This window comes from Pseudophryne corroboree, chromosome 2, assembly GCF_028390025.1.
Source record: "Pseudophryne corroboree isolate aPseCor3 chromosome 2, aPseCor3.hap2, whole genome shotgun sequence".
NCBI lineage: Eukaryota > Metazoa > Chordata > Amphibia > Anura > Myobatrachidae > Pseudophryne > Pseudophryne corroboree.
Genome location: NC_086445.1, coordinates 987,972,280 through 987,992,258, shown reverse-complemented (window position 1 = coordinate 987,992,258; position 19,979 = coordinate 987,972,280).

Genomic DNA, 19,979 nt, shown 5'->3' with positions numbered 1-19,979 from the left:
GCCTCACTCCGGCAGTTTCTTTCGATGTGACCGCTCTGACGGCACCGTCTACATATCGGCCGCCCCTGTGAATCGAACTGGTCTGTAGGGCGTCGGCCTGAAGATCTTGGGAAATCCCTTCGCCATTGGGAAATGTTCCTTCCTCCGCGCTCGTGGTGCCAATCGCTGCAACCGACTCTCTGTTGGTTCTGTTGAAGTGCTTGTAGTTATCGACCCATGTCAGACATACCCTGTCGTATCTCTGCCAGTGCGTTGACCAGGCCCTCATCTTGGGCAAGGGCGGATCGGGACTGCTGGGTAACAGTGCCCTTGGTGGTCTGAGGTATACATCGTATGGGCTGCGGGACATCCTCATGCTCTTCATCGGTCAGACAGTTCGACGAGAAGTCACCTCCTGGTCTCACCCGGTCCCCTCCGAGAGCATCCATCATTGTCTCTTTAAATTTGGCAAAAGTGCACCCAACATTCTGCCCCTTCCACAGCTTCAGCTGTGCGCGAGTGGCTTCTCCTCTTGCTCCCTTAATAAAAAGGTCGCTAAGGATCTTATCTTTTTGCAGTCCTTCATTTGGGTCCAGAGCTATCACAGCTTGCATCGCCTCATGCAGCCCCAGAGTGAAGTCCCTCAATGACTCGTGAGGCTTCTGTTTCCGGGCATATAGTAGTTCTTTGAGCTCGGTAACTGTCCGTGAGTCGAAGGTGGTCCTCAATTTTTCCAATATGCCCTCGACAGTTGCTCTCTGGTCGTTCTCCCAGGATTTCACCTCACCCAGAGCGGATCCCTTCAGTTGGGCAATCAGTATCGCCACCTGCTGCGCTTCACTCAGTGGGTATAGTTGAAACAAGGTCCGCATATTATCTCTGAAGTCTCTGAAAGTACTCGTGCCAGGGAAGTGGTCATCACCAGAATACGTCAACACCCATGGAGCCCCCATGTAATATGGCATAGTGATGGGTGATGCCATTGCTGCTGGTGGAGGCAGGTTTGCCCGGCTGGGACCTTCCTCCTGCCTGATCCTTTCTCCTGGGCCGGCGCGAGTGATGAGGGTTGTGGTTCCGACATCTTGCTTTAATCTGATTCGATCCTGTTCGTGGACGCCAAGTTGTCACAGGCCACCGGGTGGTGAAGTGGCGGTGTTTCGTACCTTAATTTCCCCTGATGATGTCGGTCCCAGTCTTCTTGGACTTTGCTTTCTTGTCACCTCTGGATACCCAGCAGAAGGATGAGGCCCCCAAACAGACCCCAGACAAACAAGTCACCACACTTTTGGACAGTGACTGGTATTTTATTATCACCAATAAGGTGTCACTGCTATTGTGTTAAACGGTTTAGTAGGGTAGAATTGAAATTAAGCAATGTCACTATATATAGGAACAGATCAATATGCAGATCAGCAGTTCGAGATCATATGGTATCACAGGTAATATAGTCAAGCATTAAACATTTTAGTTACATATAACAAATTCACGGCTTTTAGGAGAACTCACAATTGCAAGTATTTCTTCAATATACTCGTAAATGAACTTCTCACAAATTATTTATCGTATACTATTACGTCACTATTAACCATAACCTTAAATGTCTACCAATTGACTGGCAGCAAGTAACCAGGAACGGTGTCCAAATTAGTGTCCCAAGTGTCCACACGGTGGCTGTAGAATTACTATTAACCGTAGTGTTCCTTACAGTATCTCAAGTGTCCACTAGAGGGTGTAGGAGTACAATCCGGCAGTGACTAGTAACTGAGTTTTGTATATTATCTCCGATATCTTATAGGAAGGCTTTCAGTATAAATCCTGAGGTAAATACGGACTAAAATAACTGGATGCAATTCTGTCAGATAGCCACTCACTATTTAGGGTAAGGGGGGGATCAATACTGTTCGCACGGGCTGGTTCTGTCGGTACTAGTGCTAACTAATATCACCTTCTTTAAGGTAACTCCTAATAGGCAGTAACCTTTTTTTCTCATTCCTTGAACACAACACTGTCGCTGTCCCCGGGTGACCTTGCGTAGATTAAAAGCATCAAATTCTCCCCCTGGGCTCTGCCTGTCGGACACGGCTGTGCTGCTGCGGTACTGGTTGGCTGACAGGTGTCATATATCTCAGGGCTCTTCCCCTCTCTGTCTGTAGTAACAAATGGGAATATTGCTGCATGAGGGAAGCACCTGGCTGTGTTGGCAAGGGTTGGCTGGCTGTCAAGTTGAGCTGCTGCTGAAATGGCCTCACTGACTGACAACACCTCTAACTGTCTGTCTGACCCTGGCAGCCTCAGGTGATGGGTGACAGGGGTCTTAGGCTGTGCTGACAGACTTAAACAGGGCTGACTGGAGAATGACACAAAAAGGGGTTCTGGCTGTCACTGGGGTATGGCTGGCTGTACTGAGGCACTGTCACTGAGGTATGGCTGGCTGTGCTGAGGCACTGTTACAGACACAATGTGAAGGGGCAAGGTTACTCACTGTTCCCCGCAGCTACACTCCATCCTCTCACTGTCAGGCAGCCTCTTCAGTGCTTCCCAGCTGTGATGACAGAGACTCCATGCTGCTTCACTTGCGGCTCGCACGCTGATATGATTCCTGTCAGCACTTCTCTCTCAGCAGCTGTGACGCTTCCTTCCCTAGCGTCTCACTCAGTTGTCGGGCGCAGACTGCTCCACTTGCGACCGCTCTCTTTTCGCCGCTGGTCACCCCTTTTAGGGCTCTCTGGACGACAACTCTCCACACTGCAGCCTCACACACTCTCCTCAGAGCAGTCACCCTGCCTCCTCAGCTTCTCGCTCTGAAAAGGTCATGGGGTCAGCCAATCGCAGGGTACTTTTCTCCCAGCTCTCTGGCTGTGACAGTTGGGCTCCTCTGGTTCTAGACTTGACTTCCCTGGGTCCTAGTGCCCCCCATGTCAGCTCCTGCTGACATCACTAAAAGTTAGAGGATAGTTAACCTATGCAGTGCTGCGTTGCTAGGCATGGGCCTGTACTGTAGTGGGAACACCACAGGATAGTGCCACATATTCCCCCACTTGAAGGTTGCGTGTCCTCACGCAAAAGCATCATTTATGTACAATGTCCTGACAGTCTTTCTCATAGCAACATACACAACATCTAACTTTAAAATTGGATGTCCAAACACTTTGTTAAGTAGTCCTTCATGCATTACTTAAGAGTTCAATTGGCATGAATACAAAGTACATCAAGAATGCAATTTTTACAATCACAGGTAAGTATGTATACAGTGAACACATACACATTTATTCCCTATACCTTAGGGGCAAGACACCTTGGGTGCTTCTTTCTGACCTTCTGACTGCAGGGTCAGGTACATCACTGAAAGATTGCTCAACAGCATGACTGGGACCACTTGGATTATCAACAGGCCTGGGTACTGGCTGTTCTAGGGTGATGACCCCTGACGGGCCTGAAGGAACTGAGCCACACATGAAGAGAAGTAGCTCTATGGGGTCATGTAGTGGGGCACCCATTGAAGGTCCGCATTCCTCTGCCACAGGTACATCCTCTCGCTTGGATTCACACACCTTGGTGCTACATCTTTTAATCTGATCACGAGGTACTGTGCTGATGGGACCTTCTTTTCCTTTTTGAATTCTGTAGGCATACAGGCCATCAGTGGGGACTCCCACCACAATGTACGGGGTATCCTCCCACATGGCATCAAGCTTACTCGAACGGTGATTTTTCTTTTTCCATACACAATCTCCGAGTTGCAGGGGTGTAGCATGGATATTGCTGTTATAGCCCATCTCTTGACGGTGATGTGCTGCTTCCATGCGCTGATTAACTATTTCTCGTGCGGATTCAATACGGTGTTGGTGCTCCCGCACCCAATCATTCTGTGGAATCATTGGCTCAGTCACTACAGGAGTCAACTCGAGGTCCTTCGGAAGCTTTCCTTGACGTCCAAACATAAGGTAGTAAGGGGTGAAGCCAGTGGAACAATGCTCAGTATTGTTGTACAGGTAGGCCAATTCAGGTAGCAGTGTTGGCCATTGTGAGCGTTTCTCAGCAGATAGGCTTCGCAGCATGTTGATTACCGTCTGATTTGCCCTCTCACACAGTCCATTACACTGAGGGTGATAGGCCGTCGTCCTCAGCTTCCGACATCCATATAGGGTGCACAACTCCTGAAACAGCTGTGACTCAAATGCTGGGCCTTGGTCAGTTAAGATCCGATCGGGGTACCCATAGGGCCTTGCAAAGTTCTTGAGGAATACTTCTGCGGTGGTTTTAGCAGTCAAGTCACGAACAGGGGCAACGACCAGGAACTTGCTATAGTAATCAGTCATTGTTAAGGCATACTGGTACCCACTGGGACTGGGTTCGAGTTTTACATGGTCCAGGGCCACAAGCTCCAATGGCCGATGGCTTTTGATGGGATGCAGGGGATCCTTTTGGCTGGCTTCGGGCCTCCTCTTCAGGTTGCAGGCCACGCAATCACGGCACCACTGCCCGATATCCTCTCTCATGCCGACCCAGAAATACCTCCTCCTCAAGGTAGCTTCCGTTTTCTGGGTGCCAAAGTGACCGGACTGATTGTGATAAGCGGTCAGCAGGAAGTGGGCTTGTTGTCTGGGCACCACGGTTTGTACGATGGTCTGGTTCGTACTGGGATCGGTACTGGTTCGAACCAATAGTCCATGCTTGATGCTGAGACGGTCTCGGTGTCGTAGCAGTTTGACCAACTCGGGATCGGCAACGGCTCTCTGGGTCTGGGTCAGTTGACTCTTGCGACAAAGGTGGCCCATCAACTCTTGCATCACTGGACTCTCGTGTTGCACTTTCACCCAATCGAACCCTAAGTTGTCACAGGGCAGGCTATCAGGACTCGCATCAGATGTGGCGGCAACAGGGTCAGAAGTGACGATGCAGTATCTCCTCCTTTGTGGCTTGAAAGTTGGGGTCTCTACATCTTCCGACCAATCCTTCTCCTCTTCAGCTATGTCATCAGTGGGCAGGCGGGACAAGGCGTCGGCATTTCCGTTAGATTTTCCACTCCGGTAGACTACCGTGTAGCGAAACCCAGCGAGACGGGACATCCACCGCTGTTCCAGAGCCGGCAGGCGTGCTGTAGACAAGTGTGCCAATGGGTTATTGTCTGTCACAATCTCGAAAGGTGTGGCGGCCAAGTAGTTTTTGAATTTCTCGGTTACGGCCCAGACAAGGGCAAGAAGCTCCAACTTGAAGGCCGAGTAATTCTCACAATTCCGTTCGGTCGTCTTCAGGCCTCGGCTGGCGTATGCAATGACTCTCTCTCGGCCATCTTGCTCCTGGGATAGTACAGCTCCTAGTCCACGGTGACTGGCATCGGTATACAGCTTGAAAGGCCTCCCGTAGTCTGGATAGGCTAATAGCGGTGCCTCAATCAATGATGCCTTCAGCTGATCAAAGGAGGTCTGTTGTGCCTCTGTCCACTTGACTCTGGACGCACTTCTCTGCTCTTGACCTGACTTGCCTCGTAGCAGCTCATTTAATGGGGTAGCCACTTTTGCAAAGTTTTCAATGAAGCGCCTGTAGTATCCAACAAAGCCCAAGAAGCTTCGGACATCCTTCACTGTCCTCGGTACAGGCCAATCTCTCACAACACGGATCTTCTCTGGTTCTGGCTTCACACCCTCAGCACTGACGATGTGCCCGAGGTATTGCACTTTCGGCTTCAATAGATGACACTTCGATGGCTTTAACTTCAGCCCGCATTTGGTCAACTGGGCAAACACCTCATCCAAGTGCTGGAGGTGCTCCTCATAGCTCCTGGAGTAGATGATGACGTCATCCAGGTAAAGCAGGACCATCTCAAAGTTCCTGTGTCCCAAACAGTGCTCCATGACTCTCTGGAAGGTGGCTGGGGCATTGCAGAGTCCAAATGGCATCCTGTCGAACTCGAAGAGACCCATCGGCGTTGTAAACGCAGTCTTCTCCCTGTCCTCCACAGCCATCGGGATCTGCCAGTACCCACTTGTGAGGTCAAGAGTGGAGAAGTACGTCGCTGTCTTCAACGCCGTCAGAGATTCTTCAATTCTCGGTAGCGGATAGGCGTCCTTGTGAGTCACTGCATTCAACTTCCGGTAGTCCACACAAAAGCGCAAACTGCCATCCTTTTTCTTCACTATCACCAGAGGGGCGGCCCATGGGCTGTGGCTTTCATGAATCACACCCGCATCCTTCATCTCGGAGATCATGTTGCGTACAGGTTGGTACATAGCTGGTGGCAATGGTCTGTGCCGTTCCTTGATGGGAGGACTGCTCCCGGTGTGGATGTGGTGGTACACACTCTCTGCTTTTCCGAAGTCGGATGGGTACTGACTGAAGGCCTGGGCATTCTTCTTTACCACCTGAAGCACTCCCTGGCGTCTTTCCTCAGGGGTGTCAGAATCGCCAATTCGGATCTCCTCCCACCATGGGGTTTCATCTTCAGTAGCCTTGTGCCCTGTCATACCCCTCTGCTGGACCACCGGCACACTTGTCTCCATCACGTCCTGAAAATCCACTTGAATCACTTTAGCCACCGGGCAATGCTTGAACAGCTGAATAGGAAAACTGTGTGGGTTCAAGACACGGACTGGAACTCTTCCATGTTCCACCTTTGCTAAGGTCCTCGCCACCGCAAATTGTTGTTGTCCATCTGTATCGCAGGATTCGATCATTGCCTCGTAGTCCTGCCCACCTGGGCCGATCCTTGCCTTGCACCACACGACATGTTCAGAATTGGGTAGGAGAATTACAGGTCGATGATCAGCTACTCTGGCCTTGCCCACTTCTCCCCTGGCATTAACGAACCTCTTCTGACCCTCAAGCAGCCGTACTGTCTGCTGCAACGTCTTCCGTTCCTGCGGGGCTGCAGATCGCATCTCGAACCGGAGAGCCTCCACCAACTCATCGGGACAATTCTTTAGGACATTCATTCCGAGTATGATGGGAGGTAGGTGTCCACTATTCGCTGTGGTCACCAGACACCCTTGCTGCTTTAGGCTAGCCTTGCCGATCATTAAGTTGGCCTCCCAGTAGCCACAGAACTTTATCTGCTCTCCGTTGCTAGCCAATAGCTGGAGCCATGTGTTTGGTGGCGTCACAATCTCGCTTTCATCCCAATGCCGTTGAAACTCTGCAAGTTGAATCGTAGTCACTTGAGACCCAGTATCTAGAAGAGCTGGTATTTCGACTCCGTTGACCCAAATTTTCAAGTGAGGGCACTTTCCAACATATCGAGGCCACCATTCCTGCGTTGATGGACCTATTGGCGAGGTTCCTCCCGAGGGTCGGTCCCTCGCCTCGGGATCTCGTCGTTTAAAGCCTCACTCCGGCAGTTTCTTTCGATGTGACCGCTCTGACGGCACCGTCTACATATCGGCCGCCCCTGTGAATCGAACTGGTCTGTAGGGCGTCGGCCTGAAGATCTTGGGAAATCCCTTCGCCATTGGGAAATGTTCCTTCCTCCGCGCTCGTGGTGCCAATCGCTGCAACCGACTCTCTGTTGGTTCTGTTGAAGTGCTTGTAGTTGTCGACCCATGTCAGACATACCCTGTCGTATCTCTGCCAGTGCGTTGACCAGGCCCTCATCTTGGGCAAGGGCGGATCGGGACTGCTGGGTAACAGTGCCCTTGGTGGTCTGAGGTATACATCGTATGGGCTGCGGGACATCCTCATGCTCTTCATCGGTCAGACAGTTCGACGAGAAGTCACCTCCTGGTCTCACCCGGTCCCCTCCGAGAGCATCCATCATTGTCTCTTTAAATTTGGCAAAAGTGCACCCAACATTCTGCCCCTTCCACAGCTTCAGCTGTGCGCGAGTGGCTTCTCCTCTTGCTCCCTTAATAAAAAGGTCGCTAAGGATCTTATCTTTTTGCAGTCCTTCATTTGGGTCCAGAGCTATCACAGCTTGCATCGCCTCATGCAGCCCCAGAGTGAAGTCCCTCAATGACTCGTGAGGCTTCTGTTTCCGGGCATATAGTAGTTCTTTGAGCTCGGTAACTGTCCGTGAGTCGAAGGTGGTCCTCAATTTTTCCAATATGCCCTCGACAGTTGCTCTCTGGTCGTTCTCCCAGGATTTCACCTCACCCAGAGCGGATCCCTTCAGTTGGGCAATCAGTATCGCCACCTGCTGCGCTTCACTCAGTGGGTATAGTTGAAACAAGGTCCGCATATTATCTCTGAAGTCTCTGAAAGTACTCGTGCCAGGGAAGTGGTCATCACCAGAATACGTCAACACCCATGGAGCCCCCATGTAATATGGCATAGTGATGGGTGATGCCATTGCTGCTGGTGGAGGCAGGTTTGCCCGGCTGGGACCTTCCTCCTGGCCTGATCCTTTCTCCTGGGCCGGCGCGAGTGATGAGGGTTGTGGTTCCGACATCTTGCTTTAATCTGATTCGATCCTGTTCGTGGACGCCAAGTTGTCACAGGCCACCGGGTGGTGAAGTGGCGGTGTTTCGTACCTTAATTTCCCCTGATGATGTCGGTCCCAGTCTTCTTGGACTTTGCTTTCTTGTCACCTCTGGATACCCAGCAGAAGGATGAGGCCCCCAAACAGACCCCAGACAAACAAGTCACCACACTTTTGGACAGTGACTGGTATTTTATTATCACCAATAAGGTGTCACTGCTATTGTGTTAAACGGTTTAGTAGGGTAGAATTGAAATTAAGCAATGTCACTATATATAGGAACAGATCAATATGCAGATCAGCAGTTCGAGATCATATGGTATCACAGGTAATATAGTCAAGCATTAAACATTTTAGTTACATATAACAAATTCACGGCTTTTAGGAGAACTCACAATTGCAAGTATTTCTTCAATATACTCGTAAATGAACTTCTCACAAATTATTTATCGTATACTATTACGTCACTATTAACCATAACCTTAAATGTCTACCAATTGACTGGCAGCAAGTAACCAGGAACGGTGTCCAAATTAGTGTCCCAAGTGTCCACACGGTGGCTGTAGAATTACTATTAACCGTAGTGTTCCTTACAGTATCTCAAGTGTCCACTAGAGGGTGTAGGAGTACAATCCGGCAGTGACTAGTAACTGAGTTTTGTATATTATCTCCGATATCTTATAGGAAGGCTTTCAGTATAAATCCTGAGGTAAATACGGACTAAAATAACTGGATGCAATTCTGTCAGATAGCCACTCACTATTTAGGGTAAGGGGGGGATCAATACTGTTCGCACGGGCTGGTTCTGTCGGTACTAGTGCTAACTAATATCACCTTCTTTAAGGTAACTCCTAATAGGCAGTAACCTTTTTTTCTCATTCCTTGAACACAACACTGTCGCTGTCCCCGGGTGACCTTGCGTAGATTAAAAGCATCAAATTCTCCCCCTGGGCTCTGCCTGTCGGACACGGCTGTGCTGCTGCGGTACTGGTTGGCTGACAGGTGTCATATATCTCAGGGCTCTTCCCCTCTCTGTCTGTAGTAACAAATGGGAATATTGCTGCATGAGGGAAGCACCTGGCTGAGTTGGCAAGGGTTGGTTGGCTGTCAAGTTGAGCTGCTGCTGAAATGGCCTCACTGACTGACAACACCTCTAACTGTCTGTCTGACCCTGGCAGCCTCAGGTGATGGGTGACAGGGGTCTTAGGCTGTGCTGACAGACTTAAACAGGGCTGACTGGAGAATGACACAAAAAGGGGTTCTGGCTGTCACTGGGGTATGGCTGGCTGTACTGAGGCACTGTCACTGAGGTATGGCTGGCTGTGCTGAGGCACTGTTACAGACACAATGTGAAGGGGCAAGGTTACTCACTGTTCCCCGCAGCTACACTCCATCCTCTCACTGTCAGGCAGCCTCTTCAGTGCTTCCCAGCTGTGATGACAGAGACTCCCTGCTGCTTCACTTGCGGTTCGCACGCTGATATGATTCCTGTCAGCACTTCTCTCTCAGCAGCTGTGACGCTTCCTTCCCTAGCGTCTCACTCAGTTGTCGGGCGCAGACTGCTCCACTTGCGACCGCTCTCTTTTCGCCGCTGGTCACCCCTTTTAGGGCTCTCTGGACGACAACTCTCCACACTGCAGCCTCACACACTCTCCTCAGAGCAGTCACCCTGCCTCCTCAGCTTCTCGCTCTGAAAAGGTCATGGGGTCAGCCAATCGCAGGGTACTTTTCTCCCAGCTCTCTGGCTGTGACAGTTGGGCTCCTCTGGTTCTAGACTTGACTTCCCTGGGTCCTAGTGCCCCCCATGTCAGCTCCTGCTGACATCACTAAAAGTTAGAGGATAGTTAACCTATGCAGTGCTGCGTTGCTAGGCATGGGCCTGTACTGTAGTGGGAACACCACAGGATAGTGCCACACTGATATATAAGATCCTGCTGGGGGGATACTACCCCATTAGGTTGTTTCCTTGGTGAGTGCCACGACTGGTCACCTCAGACCTGATTAAAGTGCAGTGATGGTTTAGGTCTCTGTGCAAAAGCAGGCAATAAAGTGACTGGTGCGTGCGTGGAAATATAAATCTCTCACCGTTAGGTTCCTGTGCGGTGGGCTAGTTATAAATAAACAAACGCGTTTCGGTCAAAGATGGCGACCTTTCTCAAATTTTTTTGAGAAAGGTCGCCATCTTTGACCGAAACGCGTTATTTGGAGAAGGAGCTGCACACTTCCAGGACTCCCTGCTGATAAAACCCGTGGCGGTGGTGCCAGGCCTATCAGCCTTGGACCAACTTGTTTATTTATAACTAGCCCACCGCACGGGAACCAAACGGTGAGAGATTTATATTTCCACGCACGCACCAGTCACTTTATTGCCTGCTTTTGCACAGAGACCTAAACCATCACTGCACTTTAATCAGGTCTGAGGTGACCAGTCGTGGCACTCACCAAGGAAACAACCTAATGGGGTAGTATCCCCCCAGCAGGATCTTATATATCAGCTGATCCAGCTTACCACTGGATGCACAAGTCACTCTCTCATATTGTTCATGTCATGTGTACATATTTATCTTTTAGCTCAATAAATATTGTTTTTTTTATCCATTGAGTCATATGCATTAGCACTATTGGCCATCTAGAGATATGTGGCATGCTATGTATGGTGTCATCTTTGAATTGTATTTGTAATCATCTTTAAAAGACCAAGCGCCAGGGGTACCCTCTACAAAACCTCTAGTACTTCACTTGTAGAGAAATAGTGTTTTTTCTCCCCTTAGAGGTGTACCTAGGAAGCTGGTCCTTTTCCACTGCGCACCACTGGTTTGTTAGATATCTCCTTTGTCTTGCCTATATGGTAAACTCAACCTGTGTTACTGTAAGATTGTGCAGATTGTAAAGGTTTTTAAGGGTTGTTGTCTTATGAGGCTCATGTCCATTAACACTCATACAGAATGTCCACTCACAGAGATGCATTTGATTCAATTGTTTGTCGCAGGGAAGCAGTGCAGTGCACCATAAATGGTGTTTTGGAGGAGATTTCTCAAAGCTTGGAAAGAGATAAAGTAAAGAGAGAGATAAAGTGCCAACCAATTAGCTCCTGTCGTTTTTGAAACACAGCCAGTAAAATTACATTTAGAAGCTGATTGGTTGGTACAATTTGTGAGAATACGCCTTGCTAGAATCACTACACGGATCGTTGTCAGCGGCAGACGTGCCGAGGTAGAAAGCTTCTTTTCTCTTAGCCAGTTTACACAGGAGGATAGCAACTTATCACCACCAATGCCTTTGTTGCTGCAATTTGTATTCTATCTCGAAGGCTACAGACATTAAAGCAGATGCAGGGCTGCAAGTGACGCAAAAGAACTTTAACATTGTCTGCAGTATGCAGCTGATACATTATGTCAGGGAAGTTGGTGCTTGGTTTGGCAGACTGATGCATGGATGGATCTGAGATTCCTGGCAGTCTAACTAAGTCTTCCCATAAGATTGTGTAAGTGGCTTTAGTTTTTTTGTTATATAGTCCAGACGAGTGTGACGTGACGAGTGAGTTTATAAATTGGCCAGGAGCTATAAACTGTGTGACGAGCTGGCGAAAAGCCTCACTTGTAAAACGTAATATAAAGGTGTATAATGTATATGTACAGAAAAGGGAAAAAGAATCCATTATAGTCTTGTTAAATACCATATCATCATGTGTTTACAGTTAAAAAGTTATCACAGTCTGAACACAAATATAAAGATGTGATATACTGTAAGTATGGCGGCTTTTCTTGTCTTCAAAAATGTAAAAAATATTCTGTAGTTGCATGATGGCTCCAGGTATAAAGATGACCGAGCCAGGGAAGCCGACCTGCGATACTCTCGTAAGATACATAGTAACATAGTAACATAGTAACATAGTATCTGAGGTTGAAAAAAGACAATTGTCCATCGAGTTCAACCTATTTGTGGTCTCCTATGCATGATGATTTGACTAAAATTTCTGACTGATGCTGCTGTCAGCCGTTGCATTTTATCCCTATTTATAGTAACTATAATGCATGACTATGCACCATACCCCTGAATATCCTTATCCATTAGGAATTTATCTAACCCATTCTTAAAGGTGTTGACAGATTCCGCCATTACAACTCCCTCGGGCAGGGAATTCCAAACATGTATTGTCCTTACCGTGAAAAAGCCTTTACGCCGTATTGTGCGGAATCTCCTCTCCTCTAACCTGAGCGAGTGTCCACGAGTCCTCTGTGTTGATCTAACCAAAAACAGGTCCCGCGCAAGCTCTGTGTATTGTCCCCTTATATATTTGTAGATGTTGATCATATCCCCTCTTAGTCTCCGCTTTTCCAATGTATACATGCCTAGTCTTTCAAGCCTTTCCTTGCATTCCATCGTCTCCATGCCCTTAATTAGTTTGGTCGCCCTCCTCTGTACCTTTTCAAGCTCCAGGATATCCTTTTTGTAGTACGGTGCCCAGAATTGTACACAGTATTCAAGGTGTGGCCTCACTAGTGATTTATATAACGGGAGTATAATGCTCTCGTCCCTAGCATCAATACCCCATTTTATGCATGCTAATATCTTATTAGCCTTCTTTGCTGCAGTCCTACTTTGGGTACTACTGCTTAGCTTGCTATCTATGAGGACACCTAAGTCCTTTTCCAGTACAGAATCCCCTAATTTTACCCCATTTAGTAGGTAGGTGTAATTTATGTTCTTGTTACCACAGTGCATTACCTTACACTTGTCTGTGTTGAAGCGCATTCTCCTTTTGGCTGCCCATGCTTCTAATTTAACTAAGTCGTTCTGAAGAGACTCGGCATCCTCCTCTGTATTTATAGCCTTAACTCTGAGCATTTTCTAAGCAACCCCCGTTACCTTACAGTAGTGATGTGCACCGGACATTTTTCGGGTTTTGTGTTTTGGTTTTGGATTCGGTTCCGCGGCCGTGTTTTGGATTCGGACGCGTTTTGGCAAAACCTCCCTGAAAATTTTTTGTTGGATTCGGGTGTGTTTTGGATTCGTTTTTTTTTTTTACAAAAAACCCTCAAAAACAGCTTAAATCATAGAATTTGGGGGTAATTTTGATCCCATAGTATTATTAACCTCAATAACCATAATTTACACTCATTTTCAGTCTATTCTGAACACCTCACACCTCACAATATTATTTTTAGTACTAAAATTTGCACCGAGGTCGCTGGATGGCTAAGCTAAGCGACACAAGTGGCCGACACAAACACCTGGCCCATCTAGGAGTGGCACTGCAGTGTCAGGCAGGATGGCACTTCAAAAAAAATTTCCCCAAACAGCACATGATGCAAAGAAAAAAAGAGGCGCACCAAGGTCGCTGTGTGACTAAGCTAAGCGACACAAGTGGCCGACACAAACACCTGGCTCATCTAGGAGTGGCACTGCAGTGTCAGGCAGGATGGCAGATTAAAAAAATTGTCCCCAAACAGCACATGATGCAAAGAAAAAAAGAGGCGCACCAAGGTCGCTGTGTGACTAAGCTAAGCGACACAAGTGGCCGACACAAACACCTGGCTCATCTAGGAGTGGCACTGCAGTGTCAGGCAGGATGGCAGATTAAAAAAATAGTCCCCAAACAGCACATGATGCAAAGAAAAAAAGAGGCACACCAAGGTCGCTGTGTGACTAAGCTAAGCGACACAAGTGGCCGACACAAACACCTGGCCCATCTAGGAGTGGCACTGCAGTGTCAGGCAGGATGGCACTTCAAAAAAAATTTCCCCAAACAGCACATGATGCAAAGAAAAAAAGAGGCACACCAAGGTCGCTGTGTGACTAAGCTAAGCGACCCAAGTGGCCGACACAAACACCTGGCCCATCTAGGAGTGGCACTGCAGTGTCAGACAGGATGGCAGATTAAAAAAATTGTCCCCAAACAGCACATGATGCAAAGAAAAAAAGAGGCGCAATGAGGTAGCTGTGTGACTAAGCTAAGTGACACAAGTGGCCAACACAAACACCTGGCCCATCTAGGAGTGGCATTGCAGTGTCAGACAGGATGGCACTTCAAAAAAATAGTCCCCAAACAGCACATGATGCAAAAAAAAAAAGAGACGCAATGAGGTAGCTGTGTGACTAAGCTAAGCGACCCAAGTGGCCGACACAAACACCTGGCCCATCTAGGAGTGGCACTGCAGTGTCAGACAGGACGGCAGATTAAAAAAATAGTCCCCTAACAGCACATGATGCAAAGAAAAAAAGAGGCGCACCAAGGTCGCTGTGTGACTAAGCTAAGCGATCCAAGTGGCCGACACAAACACCTGGTCCATCTAGGAGTGGCACTGCAGTGTCAGACAGGATGGCAGATTAAAAAAATTGTCCCCAAACAGCACATGATGCAAAGAAAAAAAGAGGCGCAATGAGGTAGCTGTGTGACTAAGCTAAGCGACACAAGTGGCCGACACAAACACCTGGCCCATCTAGGAGTGGCACTGCAGTGTCAGACAGGACGGCAGATTAAAAAAATAGTCCCCTAACAGCACATGATGCAAAGAAAAAAAGAGGCGCACCAAGGTCGCTGTGTGACTAAGCTAAGCGATCCAAGTGGCCGACACAAACACCTGGTCCATCTAGGAGTGACACTGCAGTGTCAGGCAGGATGGCACTTCAAAAAAATTGTCCCCAAACAGCACATGATGCAAAGAAAAATGAAAGAAAAAAGAGGTGCAAGATGGAATTGTCCTTGGGCCCTCCCACCCACCCTTATGTTGTATAAACAGAACATGCACACTTTAATAAACCTATCATTTCAGCTTCACGGTCTGCCACACGACTGTGACTGAAATGACTGGTTGGTTTGGGCCCCCACCAAAAAAAGAAGCAATCAATCTCTCCTTGCACAAACTGGCTCTACAGAGGCAAGATGTCCACCTCATCATCATCCTCCGATTCCTCACCCCTTTCACTGTGTACATCCCCCTCCTCACAGATTATTAATTCGTCCCCACTGGAATCCACCATCTCAGGTCCCTGTGTACTTTCTGGAGGCAATTACTGCTGGTGAATGTCTCCACGGAGGCAGAGCCGGATTAAGGGGGGGTCAGAGGGGGTTAGTATCCCGGGCCCTCCTCCCTGAAGGGGCCCCCCGGACAGAGCTGCTTAGATCCATCTGACCCTACTACCTGCACAGCATACACAGTCACGCTGCACAAAGGGTTACTCAGAGCAGTAGCTACAGCAGTAGCAGCTGCCTGGCTTGCAGGGACCATGCCTCTTCCCAGCTTCACCGAGGAGAGAGGGACCCGGATCAGCGGACTGGACTGGAGACGGAACAGACCTCTCTGCTATACTGATAAGGAGGGCTGTCAAGCAGGATAGTCCGGAGGTGAGCGCGCCTACCCCACACAGTAATGAGTTTACTGTTATAGTCCGCAGCAGTGGCAGTGCAGACTGCATACTGTGTCAAATCTCAATGGGCAGGGACTTAAACCTTTATAATAGTTACCCCATATCCCTAAGAAGCAAAAAAAGTCGCCCCCCCCCCCGTTAAAAAGCACTAAACAAAAAAAACAGTACCCCACCCTGCGGCCAATGTATTTTTTTTATTATTATTATTTTAACCTCCCCTCTCCTTCAGCATATTTTAACGGTATATTATTCCTCCCTCACCCCCAATAGTTATTGATTCCCCCCCCCCCGCCTTGGGAGTTGCCCCCCCTCCTCCACCCCCCCCCCCCCCCCCCCCTAGGCATACATGATTCCCCCCCACACACACACACACACATGCAGGGACCCCCTATTTTAAGTGCCCTGGGCCCCTTAAAGGCTTAATCCGGCTCTGCACGGAGGAATTGATTATAATTCATTTTGATGAACATCATCTTCTCCACATTTTCTGGATGTAACCTCGTACGCCGATTGCTGACAAGGTGAGCGGCTGCACTAAACACTCTTTCGGAGTACACACTGGAGGGAGGGCAACTTAGGTAGAATAAAGCCAGTTTGTGCAAGGGCCTCCAAATTGCCTCTTTTTCCTGCCAGTATACGTATTGACTGTCTGACGTGCCTACTTGGATGCGGTCACTCATATAATCCTCCACCATTCTTTCAATGGTGAGAGAATCATATGCAGTGACAGTAGACGACATGTCAGTAATCGTTGGCAGGTCCTTCAGTCCGGACCAGATGTCAGCAGTCGCTCCAGACTGCCCTGCATCACCGCCAGCAAGTGGGCTCGGAATTCTTAGCCTTTTCCTCGCACCCCCAGTTGTGGGAGAATGTGAAGGAGGAGATGTTGACGGGTCACGTTCCGCTTGACTTGACAATTTTCTCACCAGGTCTTGAACCTCTGCAGACTTGTGTCTGCCGGAAAGAGAGATACAACGTAGGTTTTAAATCTAGGATCGAGCACGGTGGCCAAAATGTAGTGCTCTGATTTCAACAGATTGACCACCCGTGAATCCTGGTTAAGCGAATTAAGGGCTCCATCCACAAGTCCCACATGCCTAGCGGAATCGCTCTGTTTTAGCTCCTCCTTCAATGTCTCCAGCTTCTTCTGCAAAAGCCTGATGAGGGAAATGACCTGACTCAGGCTGGCAGTGTCTGAACTTACTTCACGTATGGCAAGTTCAAAGGGTTGCAGAACCTTGCACAACGTTGAAATCATTCTCCACTGCGCTTGAGTCAGGTGCATTCCCCCTCCTTTGCCTATATCGTGGGCAGATGTATAGGCTTGAATGGCCTTTTGCTACTCCTCCATCCTCTGAAGCATATAGAGGGTTGAATTCCCCCTCGTTACCACCTCTTGCTTCAGATGATGGCAGGGCAGGTTCAGGAATGTTTGGTGGTGCTCAAGTCTTCGGCACGCGGTGGCTGAATGCCGAAAGTGGCCCGCAATTCTTCAGGCCACCGACAGCATCTCTTGCACGCCCCTGTCGTTTTTTAAATAATTCTGCACCACCAAATTCAATGTATGTGCAAAACATGGGACGTGCTGGAATTTGCCTAGATGTAATGCACGCACAATATTGGTGGCGTTGTCCGATGTCACAAATCCCCAGGAGAGTCCAATTGGGGTAAGCCATTCTGCGATGATGTTCCTCAGTTTCCGTAAGAGGTTGTCAGCTGTATGCCTCTTCTGGAAAGCGGTGATACAAAGCGTAGCCTGCTTAGGAACGAGTTGGCGTTTGCGAGATGCTGCTACTGGTGCCGCCGCTGCTATTCTTGCTGCGGGAGGCAATACATCTACCCAGTGGGCTGTCACAGTCATATAGTCCTGAGTCTGCCCTGCTCCACTTGTCCACATGTCCATGGTTAAGTGGACATTGGGTACAACTGCATTTTTTAGGACACTGGTGACTCTTTTTCTGAGGTCTGTGTACATTTTCGGTATCGCCTGCCTAGAGAAATGGAACCTAGATGGTATTTGATACCGGGGACACAGTACCTCAATCAAGTCTCTAGTTGCCTCTGAATTAACGGTGGATACCGGAACCACATTTCTCACCGCCCAGGCTGCCAAGGCCTGAGTTATCCGCTTTGCAGCAGGATGACTGCTGTGATATTTCATCTTCCTCGCAAAGGACTGTTGGACAGTCAATTGCTTACTGGAAGTAGTACAAGTGGTCTTCCGACTTCCCCTCTGGGATGACGATCGACTCCCAGCAGCAACAACAGCAGCGCCAGTAGCAGTAGGCGTTACACTCAAGGATGCATCGGAGGAATCCTAGGCAGGAGAGGACTCGTCAGACTTGCCAGTGACATGGCCTGCATGACTATTGGCTTTCCTGTGTAAGGAGGAAATTGACACTGAGGGAGTTGGTGATGTGGTTTGCAGGAGCTTGGTTACAAGAGGAAGGGATTTAGTTGTCAGTGGACTCCTTCCGCTGTCACCCAAAGTTTTTGAACTTGTCACTGACTTCTGATGAATGCGGTCCAGGTGACGTATAAGGGAGGATGTTCCTAGGTGGTTAACTTCCTTACCCCTACTTATTACAGCTTGACAAAGGCAACACACGGCTTGACACCTGTTGTCCGCATTTGTGTTGAAATAATTCCACACCGAAGAGCTGATTTTTTTTGTATTTTGACCAGGCATGTCAATGGCCATATTCGTCCCACGGACAACAGGTTTCTCCCCGGGTGCCTGACTTAAACAAACCACATCACCATCAGAATTCTCCTTGTCAATTTCCTACCCAGCGCCAGCAACACCCATATCCTCATCCTGGTGTACTTCAACAGTGACATCTACAATTTGACTATCAGGAACTGGACTGCGGGTGCTCCTTCCAGCACTTGCAGGGGGCGTGCAAATGGTGGAAGGCGCAAGCTCTTCCCGTCCAGTGTTGGGAAGGTCAGGCTTCGCAACCGACACAATTGGACTCTCCTTGGGGATTTGTGATTTAGAAGAACGCACAGTTCTTTGCTGTGCTTTTGCCAGCTTAAGTCTTTTCATTTTTCTAGCGAGAGGATGAGTGCTTCCATCCTCATGTGAATCTGAACCACTAGCCATGAACATAGGCCAGGGCCTCAGCCGTTCCTTGCCACTCCGTGTCGTAAATGGCATATTGGCAAGTTTACGCTTCTCCTCAGACGCTTTCAATTTTGATTTTTGGGTCATTTTACTGAACTTTTGTTTTTTGGATTTTACATGCTCTCTACTATGACACTGGGCATCGGCCTTGGCAGACGACGTTGATGGCATTTCATCGTCTCGGCCATGACTAGTGGCAGCAGCTTCAGCACGAGGTGGAAGTGGATCTTGATCTTTCCCTATTTTAACCTCCACATTTTTGTTCTCCATTTTTTAATGTGTGGAATTATATGCCAGTATCAATAGCAATGGCCTACTACTATATATACTGCGCACAACTGAAATGCACCACAGGTATGGATGGATAGTATACTTGACGACACAGAGGTAGGTACAGCAGTGGCCTACTTTACCGTAATGCTATATATTATATACTGGTGGTCAGCAAACTGTGCAAAACTGAAATGCACCACAGGTATGGATGGATAGTATACTTGACGACACAGAGGTAGGTACAGCAGTGGCCTACTGTACCGTACTGCTATATATTATATACTGGTGGTCAGCAAACTGTGCAAAAATGAAATGCACCACAGGTATGGATGGATAGTATACTTGACGACACAGAGGTAGGTACAGCAGTGGCCTACTGTACCGTAATGCTATATATTATATACTGGTGGTCAGCAAACTGTGCAAAAATGAAATGCACCACAGGTATGGATGGATAGTATACTTGACGACACAGAGGTAGGTACAGCAGTGGCCTTCTGTACCGTACTCCTATATATTATATACTGGTGGTCAGCAAAATTATGCACTGTACTCCTACTATATACTGTCTACAATGCAGCACAGATATGGAGTGTTTTTCAGGCAGACAACGTATACTGGTGGTCACTGGTCAGCAAAACTCTGCACTGTACTCCTCCTATATAATATTATACTGGTGGTCCCCAGTCCCCACAATAAAGCAGCACACTGAGCACAGATATGGAGTGTTTTTCAGGCAGACAACGTATACTGGTGGTCACTGTCAGCAAAACTCTGCACTGTACTCCTGCTATATAATACAGCTGCTCCCCAGTCCCC